We start from the raw sequence: 7461 nt of genomic DNA, 5'->3' as shown, positions 1-7461 counted from the left end.
GGGTGGGATATCTCGTCTCATGAGGCTTCAACTGCCTCGATGCATACGCGATCACATGCCCTCTCTGCATCAACACCGCTCCCAACCCCGATATCGATGCATCACAGTACACCACGAAATCCTCCATCCCTTCCGGTAGTGCGAGCACGGGAGCTTCGCACAATCTCTGGCGAAGGGTCTCAAACGAGGTCTGCTGCTCTGGACCCCATGAGAAAGTAACACCCTTTCGGGTCAACTTGGTAAGTGGCACGACGATCTTGGAGAAATCTCTGATAAATCTCCAATAGTAGCCTGTCATCCCTAAGAAGCTCCTGATCTCCGTAGGTGACCTCGGCACCTCCCAACTCATCACAGCCTCATTCTTGGCTGGGTCAACCAATATCCCATTCTGGTTAACGAGATGCCCTAAGAACTGGACCTCCCGTAACCAAAAATCGCACTTGGAGAATTTGGCGAAAATCCTCTCCGATCTCAGAAGTCCGAGGAGCTCCCTCAAATGTTCCTCATGCTGCTCTCTGGTCCTCGAATACACCAGGATGTCATCAATGAATACAATTACCGAACGATCCAACATCGGCCTACACACCCTGTTCATGAGATCCATGAACGCCGCTGGTGCGTTGGTGAGCCCGAATGACATCACCACGAACTCGTAATGCTCGTAACGAGTCCTAAACGCCGTCTTCTGGATATCCTTATCCCGAACTCTCATCTGGTGATATCCCGACCTCAAGTCTATCTTGGAGAACCAAGACGCCCCCTGCAACTGATCGAATAGATCGTAGATCCTCGGTAACGAATAACGGTTCTTGACCGTCAACTTGTTCAACTCCCGGTAATCAATGCACATCCGGTGTGAACCATCCTTTTTCTTGACAAAAAGGATCGGCGCTCCCCAGGGAGAGCTACTGGGATAGATGAACCCTTTCCCCAACAGCTCTTGCAGCTGTGAGGATAGCTCCTGCATCTCTGGCGGTGCTAACCGATATGGCGCCTTAGCGATAGGCGCAGCCCCGGGAATCAAATCGATACGAAACTCCACCTGCCTCTCGGGAGGCACACCTGGCAACTCCTCGGGGAACACGTCCGGAAGCTCGCGCACTATCGGCACCTCATCCACTGAACTTGGTCTCCCAACGGCCTCTCGTACATCCGTCACATAGGCTACGAACCCCTTGCAGCCCTGCTGCAAACTCCGCCTCGCTCTGGCAGCCGAACAGAATACTGAACCACTACGAGTTCCCTCGCCATAAACTGTCAGCGCTCCCCCACTAGGATCTCGGATCCTCACCAATTGACGCTCGCAATCTATGACAGCCCCGAAACGGCTCAACCAATCCATGCCTACTATAACACAAACATCCCTCATAGCAATCGGAATCAAATCAATCGGAAACTCCACCTCGAAGATCTCCAGCACGCATCCACGCATCACCTCGATAGCACATACCTCACGCTCATCTGCTATGAAAACCCACAGAGGTCGAATCAACACCTCTCTCGGAAGACTAATGTGTCGACTAAAAGTCACAGATATGAAAGACCGACTCGCACCCGAGTCGAACAACACTAATGCAGGTACAGAACTCACAAGAAAAGTACCTACGCATAACATATAGCAATTTCAATAGCATAAACTCAACGTAAAATAGATAAATATTACATACCTACCACGACGTCAGGCGTTGCGCGGACCTCCTCCGCAGTCAACTGGAAGGCTCTCCCCCTAGCCTTTGGTGCTTCGGCCTTCACTGGCCGTGTCTCGGTAGCTCGAACCGCAGGTGCAGATCCCTGCGCTGACCTCTGAAGCTGGGGGCACTCGGCCTTCTGATGGCCGGTCTGGTTGCAATGAAAGCAAACTGAGAACCCCTTAGGACAATCCCTCGCGAAATGTCCTTCCTTCCCACACTTATAGCATACCCCAGTCTTGCACGACCCATCATGGCTCTTTCCGCACTTCCCACAAGTGCGGCCCCTCAAACTACCCGTCCTCGAATCAGCGGGCTTTGCCCGCTTGGCGGTCGGCTGCGACTGCGCCGGTCGCCAATCACCCCTCTGAGACTCGGTCTCCTCCCTCGTCTGTGTCTCAAGCTCAATCTCCCTCTTCCGGACATTTGCCTGGAGCTCGGCAAATGTCTGGTAAGTCGAATTCGCCATGAACTCACGGATGTCCCTCCTCAGAATACTCAGATAACGGCTCATGCGAGCCTGCTCAGTGGACACCAGTTCCAGGCAAAACAATGCCCGCTCATGAAACATCCTCATAATCACTATCACCGACTCAGTCCCCTGCTTGAGGGTCAGAAACTCCTGAGCTAAACGTTCCCTCTCCACCTGGGGAACATACTCGTCATGAAACATTGCAGTAAACCTCTCCCAGGTCACTGCAGCCAGCTCAGCTGTCGAGTAGCTCGCGGTGACAAACTTCCACCAGTCCTTCGCCCCCAAGCGAAGCTGGTTGAGTGAGAACCGCACCCTCAGGTGCTCCGGACACGAGCACGTATAGAAACACCCCTCTATGTCGGAGATCCACCTCATGGCGGCGATCAGATCCTGTGTACCATCGAACTCTGGTGGTTTCATGTTGCTGAACTCTCGGTATAGCAACGAATCACCACTTTGGGGTCTTGCAATAGCAACAGCTGTTGTGGCTGCAGCAACAGCAGCATCAGTCAAGGCAGCGTAACACTCGTCAAACGTCTCGATCAGTGTGGTCTTAATAGACCCAAACATCTCCGGAATCTCGGCTCTGATGGCAGCAGCCACCTCCTCATGGATGATCCGACAGATCTCCTCATCACTCACCCCACTGCTCTCGACGATAGGGCGTGTCCCGACCATGATCAACCTCTGAAATACAACATAAGAAATATCAGGGACACTCTCGAGTATACTCACACTCGATAACTTAATCATCCTCACTTCTGGTACCCCAAGGATTCTTACTTGGACTGCGCACCAATCCGGTGTTTTCAATAGTACGGGCCCAATACTATTGTCCACATCGAATCAATATACAACCCAAGTCCTCCTCCTAGGATCCCAAGTCGTAAATACTCTACTCTCGCTATGCACTGGCTACCCTCAGTAGACCTCTCATGAGCTCCTCATTGCTACCTACTCACTCTCAAAGTATCTCATAGCAGCAGTAATCTCCTAGGCTAAGGCATCACAAATCAGGCCACTCTATTCCTCATAGGAGTACCTAGCCTCTCTAACATGCATAACATAATATCTCATAACTCATAACATATAATGTAAGGGTATTTTGGGGATTCACCGTTCGAGCGCTGGCTGACCGTACACACCATCCACTCTGCTTGTTTCCAAAACTTCTTTTTCTTTTTAGAAAATTTGCAGTTTTGGTTGTAAAATTTCTCAAATCCTCGGTTTGAGTTCAAATACGCCCGAAGGTGCATCCCTCAAACCAAGAATCTGATACCAACTTGTAACGACGTAAAATTTCCAATTTAATTTTTCATTTTTAAACCACAAAATGTATATCATATCATAATCTCAAATCCAAAACAACAGTGTTTTCAAAACAAATCCCAAGATCTCTCTAATGTGAACTCCATCGATGTGGGTGTGTACGAGTCAAGCCGTCGCCTTCCCACGGTCCTCGCTGGTACCTGAGACATCAAACACAACAACTGTAAGCATAATGCTTAGTGAGTTCCCCAAAATACCACATACCACAAATACGCCACTCGAGGCTAATCCCGACCCTCCGGTCAAGATGTCTCAGCAGGACCCTCCAGTCCCGCAGCTCGTCGGACCCTCCGGTCCAGTCATAGCTCATTGGTCCCTCTGGCCCGGTCTGAATCGTTGGACCCTCCGGTCTGGTCTATATAATCATACAGCATACAAATAACGCATAACATGTAATCTCTAATATAACACATATTCTCGTACATAGCACATAAGACCCTCTGGTCAACTTAGAATACCACTCAAGGTAACGTATAGTGAGAAGACTCACCTCGCGTAACTCGGTAACTCGGAAAACCTCGAACTCGGTGAATAGGACCTAGCCTCCGCCTAATCATATGAAATATACACTCATCATCAACATAATTTCCCAAGGCTAGACCAAGCTCTCTAAACACTCTTAGGAAGGGTAAAAGACCATTTTACCCCCCTGCTAGGCTCAAATACGCTAGAGTTGACCAAACCCTAAAAGTCAACAAAAGTCAACCCTCTCCAGGTTACGCTGCGCGTACCAACATGTACGTTGGGCGTACCCGGAGCCTCCACAGAATCGGGGTACGCGACACTCTACGTCGCGCGTACTGGGATTACGCCCAACGTAACACCCGGTTCCCTTATCCCACTCATTCAGACCTTAATCTGTTAAGACTTTCATCCAAACTCCAGATCCGACTCCTTTTATATGACTTAACCCATAAAGTCGAGACCTTTATGCCTTTGCATGGCTGTAGAGGTCACTTTGTGCTCAAAACACCATTTCTCTTTCCATAATGGGACTATAACTCATGCATGACACTAGATCCACGACCAAGACTGGATTTTTATGAACCCTTAACATCAAACACACTAGAAGAAGCCAGATTCATGCTCATGGAGACTATTTGCACACAAAGTCTCAAACTTTGGACCCAAAAACCCTAAAATGGTCCCAAAAAGCAAAACTTAAGAAGAACAAGGAAAGCTCAGAGCTTTTTACCTCAAAAGAGATCTCCAACCACTGTAGAGCACGAATCTACACTTGTTCTTCCACTTCTAGCACCAACAATGGCTCCTCCTTCCCTTCTTCACCTTGAAAAGTTAACTCCAAGCTCAAAATATACACACACAGGCTAAGGCACGGATCTCAGCTTCTCAAGGGACTCACTCAAGGAATATGGTGGCTAGGGCAAAGGGCCACATGTTCCTTTTATAGTGCACAAGCCAGAAATTAGGGTTTGTATCTGGGCTCACTACGCCCAGCGTACCCCTGAGTACGCCCAGCGTACTCGGTCAAGTCCGCGTCCAAATTAAGCACGTGAGTACGCGCGGCATACACCCCAGTATGCCCAACGTACTCGCCAATTCAACATACAACTCAAGGGACTAAACTTGCCAACTTTCAACATAGAAGGACCATAAAGCTTACCTGGATTTTGGGCTGTTACATCATTCGTCTTCATTGTACCTACCCAAGGTATACATGGAAGTCCTGTTTTATAACCAGAGTCTCCTCCTAGAGAGCATGATACTTGTGTATAGATCTATACGAGATTGATGACCCCGCACCCTGGCTGTTAGCTACAACACGACCGACAGGTTATGGATGTCAAATATCAAACATAACGACACTTGAAGAACGTCGCGACATGTAAATAATTTGTTAGCACGGTTATGAAAACTCACATGATAATCAACAATACATTATTTTTACGTAAAATTAATATTATATTTATTTTACGTAATCACTCAACGCATCTAATGGTTTTATTTTCGAATAAAACTACATGTTACGAAATTAAGTATGACATTTATACTTATACTTTTCAGTACTGGAATATACATATAAGACTAGAATTCAGTTTTATGGAAAATATATGATTTTCTAGGATAGATATGATTACTTTACAAACAAACAGTTTACAACTCAGTTTTATGGAAAATATAGGATTTTCTGGGATAGATACGATTATTTACAAACAAACAACTTACAACTCAGTTTAATAGAAAATATTGGATTTTCTGGAAACAAACGTGATTTCATCTCATTGAATGACATATTTTCATATAAATGCTTATGAACTCACCAACTTAAATGTTGACACTTTTTCTCAAATAACTTATATTCTTAGGAAATCGGTAAAACATGTATCCACGAGTTTTTGAGAAGATAGAGCATTATAGACTCATGTCTTTTAACTTTTTTTTATACATTTTGGTGTCAATATACAATGATTTGAACACATATGTAAAAACTTATATTTTATCAATGCATGGTTGTTGTACTTTGATTACTATTATGCAATTTTTGTGATACTATACATGACGTCCTCCGCCCCCGAATGTTTCCGACGTTCAGGTTTTGGGGGTGTGACACCAAGTTTTTAAGGTTAAGGGCTAAAAGGAAAATACCTGGAAATGCTAATATTACAATAATTATGCTTAACAATGCGACAATATTATTCAAACTCATCATAACAAGTTTTTTCGTGAATAAAACCATACAAAAATATCAATAAATTCTTAAATCCATAAGCTAAAAGGGATTTTTAATAACTTAAATTAAATTTTTGGGAAAATGACACAAATTCCATACGAACTTTTTAGGGCTGATCCTTTTAGTCCCTGGACAATTTCCGTGGCCTTATGAAGGAACAAAGTCGTTTTTGTTTGGTCGATTATATCATTTTGGCCAAAGTGAAGGGGTCACCCGGTTACCTATTGACTTTATATTTGTTGACCAATTTTCCTATATTGACTTTGAATTTTCCCATACCCTTGGACCTATCTCTCCTTCTTTTTTTTTTCTCTCTCTCTCTCTCTCTCTCTCTCTCTCTCTCTTTCTCATACCCGGATACCTCTTCAATTTATCAATCACTGCAGTTGGTTGGCTCGTTATAATATCTTCAACTTCCTTGTTGCTAAGTCCAAAGACTTTAACAACAACATCTGATTGGAATCCGTGTAGAATTCCTTGAACTCTAGGCAAGAAAAAGTAGGAGATTATGGTAGTTTCACCAATAAACATAATGGTCGCATCAGTTTCACCACCGTTGAACCATCATGACACCACCCCACTTGGCAATGGAACTACATCACCTTTCTTAATCACTATGACTGTTTCTTCCGAACTGTTTGGCGCCACTAATCCAACCGTACACACATGTATACATAAGGGACATAAGTTTTAATTAAAATCGTGGATTCGTAAATCGTAATGATCATATATAAATTATCAAAATTATGTATCTTGAACAACATAACAAATTTTAGAGGAATCAACATAGTGAGGAAAAGCGAATCCACCAGGGTGGAGGTGAAACTTGCCGACACCAAGCTTGGAATCCTTCAACAACGGAGAATTGGAAGTTGACCATGAATAATAACCTCCCCCTTCACCATCATACATCGTCTAGTCTGCTGCTTCCGCCACCAAATTTATCTCCATGTTTCCTTTTCAAGTCCAAAACGTAAAACTTGCAAGATATATTGTAAAGTTTAGATTCCTTCTACAATGAAGATAGTTAATTTATGTTTGGTGTTGGAATCACTAACGTCACCCATCTCCACCCGTAAAAAGCTTTGCAACAAATTAAATTGATTTTGAAATGATGCAAAATCGATCCATAGCTGAAACCCAGTAAAAAAAATTGAACCCAGAAACCATATCTTTAAAACCCAGAAAGCAAAATCGAGTCTAAGTGTCTATCTTTTAATTTTTTAGTGTGTTTATTGAACCCAGATCACTGTGGGGAGCAAAAACAAATTCCGACT

At 44.6% G+C, this 7461-nt stretch overlaps 1 pseudogene; it reads right to left on the bottom strand.

The window, feature by feature from the left end:
• Positions 1-6436: 6436 nt before the first annotated feature.
• On the bottom strand, positions 6437-7135 carry LOC122197111 (uncharacterized; annotated as a pseudogene).
• Between the last annotated feature and the right edge of the window lie 326 nt (positions 7136-7461).

Source organism: Lactuca sativa, chromosome 3, assembly GCF_002870075.4.
Source record: "Lactuca sativa cultivar Salinas chromosome 3, Lsat_Salinas_v11, whole genome shotgun sequence".
Taxonomy (NCBI): Eukaryota; Viridiplantae; Streptophyta; class Magnoliopsida; order Asterales; family Asteraceae; genus Lactuca; species Lactuca sativa.
This window is presented reverse-complemented; position numbering and strand designations above follow the sequence as displayed.